The sequence below is a fragment of the Schistocerca gregaria genome, chromosome 3 (assembly GCF_023897955.1).
Source record: "Schistocerca gregaria isolate iqSchGreg1 chromosome 3, iqSchGreg1.2, whole genome shotgun sequence".
Lineage (NCBI taxonomy): Eukaryota > Metazoa > Arthropoda > Insecta > Orthoptera > Acrididae > Schistocerca > Schistocerca gregaria.
The window spans coordinates 769,304,393-769,308,587 of record NC_064922.1 but is presented as its reverse complement, the minus strand read 5'-3'; the positions used below and the strand labels follow the sequence as shown (position 1 = coordinate 769,308,587).

At 44.3% G+C, this 4,195-nt stretch overlaps 1 non-coding gene across 1 annotated transcript; it reads right to left on the bottom strand.

Moving 5' to 3' along the window:
• Positions 1-2,038: 2,038 nt before the first annotated feature.
• Positions 2,039-2,110, bottom strand: Trnae-uuc (transfer RNA glutamic acid (anticodon UUC)). The gene has a single exon. It is a non-coding gene; the product is annotated as a tRNA-Glu (tRNA).
• Positions 2,111-4,195: the final 2,085 nt, after the last annotated feature.

Below are 4,195 nucleotides of genomic sequence, written 5' to 3'. Positions count from 1 at the left end.
GCTGGGCAGACTGGTAAAACAGGACAGGTGGCAAACTTTGGTGTAACTAACATCAGACTTTAACGATGATCAAAGTACAACTGTGTTTGAAGACGCAGTGCACGGCACACTCCTACAGATGGACCTCCACAGCCGACGATCCTTGAATGTGCCGATGTTAACACCACGACATCAGCAACTAGGACTGAAAGGGGGGCACATGGATATCGCCACTGGACGTTGGCACAATGGCTGAGCGTTGCATGGCCTAAAATTCCGAAACCTCCTTCGTCATGCCCATGGGAGGGTACGAATCCGTCGTCTTCTGGGCGAACAGCGCCTTGACACCTGTACAGCAGGACGGAGACAAGCTGGGGGCAACTCCATTATGCTCTAGGGAATGTTCACGTGGGCGTCCACGGGTCCAGCGGAGCACGTGCAAGGCATGATGACGGCCAAGGGGTATCGTACACTGGTTGCGGACCATGTGCACCCATTTCATGGCGATCGTGTTTCTCGACGGAAGTTGCATTTTTTAACAAGATAATGCTCTGTGTCACAAGGCCAGGAGTGTGATGGAGTCGTTCGAGGGACACAGTGGCGTGTTCCATTTGACGTACTGCCCCCTCCCTATTCACCAGATCTGAATTCGATCGTACACATATGGGAATGGGATGTGACTGAACGTGGCGTCTGAACTCATCGCCGCCGTCCCCCCCCCCCCCCCCCCTCAAAAATTTACGGGAATTGAGTGACATGCGTGTGAAGATGGGGTGGCGACTCCCTCCAGCGACCTACCAAGGTCTCTGTTTCCCTGCCACGAAGCGTCACCACTTATCCGTCCCAAAGCTGGGCATAACCGGCCATTAGGTAGGTATTCTTACTGATCAGCGTGTAATTTTTATTTTTATTTTTAATGGTTTTTCCCTCAGGTGGTCGAAATGGCTCTGAGCACTATGGGACTTAACTTCTGAGGTCATCAGTCCCCTAGAACTTAGAACTGCATAATCCTAAGTAACCTAAGGACATCACACACATCCATGCCCGAGGCAAGATTCGAACCTGCGACCGTAGCGGTCACGCGGTTCCAGACTGTAGCGCCTAGAACCGATCGGTCACCACGGCCGGCCAGCGAAAAAAAGAAAGATGAGAGAGAAAATTTTGTACAGTAGAAGTGCAGAAATAATGTAGACCTTATGTTGCGTTGTAGAAAAGCAACGTCAAATAAAAAAAACAAGTGGATTTAAAAAGTTGGCGCCAAATGAGGTCATGAGAAAAATGGGCATTTTTCAATTATAGAAACTGGACCATCTGATATCTTAAAAGTGCTAACGTGGTTTAGCTTATAAAATAATTATCTGATGTGATTCAAAATTACACTGCAGGTTTTTTTTTACATAAAATGTTAAAATGAAGCTATAAAACATCGAAGTCAAGTAGATTAGAAAGAGTGTTACACTAAACAGTGCCATTAGAAACGGGAGTGTCATAATTATAAAAACCTGCAATTCGCAAAACTTAACGCTCTTTAGCTTCCAACGTGTTTCAGAATTACAATCTTTTGTTTTTAAAAAGAAAGGCTGGAAGTAATTGTATGGAATTAATAAAGCTGTAAATCAGTTGCAATGGACGACGTGTCCAAGTCGAATGTAAAAGTACGACCTCTACAGACTAGAATTAGAACCACCGGAACTATTGAGGCTCTCGCATGGTCTGGACGCATCGTCGATTGCTTACAGGAGTATGCTGCGAACTTGCGGTTCCAGACTGTAGCGGGTTTTTCTCTCCTTAAGCTTGCTTGCACTAAAAGAATATCAGTCACCAGACACGTTTCGCTTTTATTTATAAATCATCTTCCGTGGTCTTTTTGGAAATATCGTATCGTGTACTTAGCATATATTTTGATGGATACAGATGAAAAATTGGATTTATTGATAAAATTTGCCCGCAATTTACTTACGGCGCTTTTACCTCTTGTAGAGCGTTTCTAAGAGCAGTCTTGTGCTTTATCCTTCCTTGTTAATGTAAGCTGAAACGCTTTTTCAAGTTTAAAATATTTTTCCCATGCCGGGAATCGAACCCGGGCCTGCTGGGTGAAAGCCAGCTATCCTAGCCACTAGACCACATGGGAGACAAGACCTTAAGGCGGTAAACTTGTATTTCAGTGTTGTGAGTCACTCCACAACCTGCTCGGGGCTTTCCGGAAACTGGTTTCAGCAGGAGCCGTTGGTGGGGGAAGCCGGTCGCGAGGCAGGCCTACTTTGACACGCTGCCAGTCGCGCCAGGTGCTCGCCATAGTTGGTTTGGCACACACTTCTGTATTCTCGTTTACATACTATTACAGCATTCTCACAAATGTCTAAGTAATCTAGTCTGCGGCTTATTTCCGACGTTTATTTTTAAAAGCGCTGACTTTCGCGTATCAGTAAGAAAAATCCGCCTTAACAACAAGGCAAAAGGGCATGCTGACATTTAAAATTGACAAAATGCACGAAATTTCGAACGTAATACCGTCTCCTCAGTGACGTGTAATAGTTGGCCAAAGCTTACCACCGAGATGTGTCGACTTCTACTGTTACCTGGATTGTGTGAGGCGGATATTCCTTTCCTCGAACAGCATGCTTCAACAGCATCATTTGCAGTGAGGTTCTTTCCTGACTTGTCAAACCAAACAGGTGGGAGAGGATGATTGGATTCTTATTTTGTTTCGATTATAATTTTCCGATCATTTGTATCGTATTTTTTGTGCCGCACTCGACTGGCAACCCAGCATTAAAAAACGTGTGATTGTGAAAGCAGAAGCAAATGCGAAAGTACATAATGCAAAATTAGTGTTTTTCCCTGTCATAGTTGTCACCGTTCGTTTCCTTGTGTGTCGGATACTGTGTGGAACGAATTGCTGGTAAAGTGGTAATATGAAAAACTGGACAAAATAAAAAGTAAGCAAAGTATAGATATTCTAATCGAGAAACAAGCAGCTATAATTATGACGCCCTACCCACTGTCACTTGTAGTACATTCTTGTTTCTATTATATCCCAATACGAGATACGTTTCCCCGAATTTGCAAGAGCCAGGCAGGAGCTGCTAGTTAACTGCCATGACGTAAGACTTGTATCGCCAAAAAATCGAGAAACTGAAGTTCACCGTGAGTGTCACGTATGTGGAGGAAAACCACACTTTTTCAAACTGTAAGAATATCTCTCCTCCCCCCATGAACCATGGACCTTGCCGTTGGTGGGGAGGCTTGCGTGCCTCAGCGATACAGATAGCCGTACCGTAGGTTCAACCACAACGGAGGGGTATCTGTTGAGAGGCCAGACAAACGTGTGGCTCCTGAAGAGGGGCAGCAGCCTTTTCAGTAGTTGCAGGGGCAACAGTCTGGATGATTGACTGATCTGGCCTTGTAACAATAACCAAAACGGCCTTTCTGTGCTGGTACTGCGAACGGCTGAAAGCAAGGGGAAACTACGGCCGTAATTTTTCCCGAGGGCATTCAGCTTTACTGTATGATTAAATGATGATGGCGTCCTCTTGGGTAAAATATTCCGGAGGTAAAATAGTCCCCCATTCGGATCTCCGGGCGGGGACTACTCAGGAGGATGTCGTTATCAGGAGAAAGAAAACTGGCATTCTACAGATCGGAGCGTCGAATGTCAGATCCCTTAATCGGGCAGGTAGGTTAGAAAAATTAAAAAGCGAAATGGATAGGTTAAAGTTAGATATAGTGGGAATTAGTGAAGTTCGGTGGAAGGAGGAACAAGACTTCTGGTCAGGTGACTACAGGGTTATAAACACAAAATCAAATAGGGGTAATGCAGGAGTAGGTTTAATAATGAATAAGAAAATAGGAATGCTGGTAAGCTGCTACAAACAGCATAGTGAACACATTATTGTGGCCAAGATAGATACGAAGCCCACACCTACTACAGTAGTACAACTTTATATGCCAACTAGCTCTGCAGATGACGAAGAAATTGATGAAATGTATGATCAAATCAAAGAAATTATTCAGATAGTGAAGGGAGACGAAAATTTAATAGTCATGGGTGACGAATTCGTAGTAGGAAAAGGGAGAGAAGGAAACGTAGTAGGTGAATATGGACAGGGGCAAAGAAATGAAAGAGGAAGCCGCCTGGTAGAACTTTGCACAGAGTACAACTTAATCATAGGTAACACTTGATTCAAGAATCATAAAAGAAGACTGTATACATTGA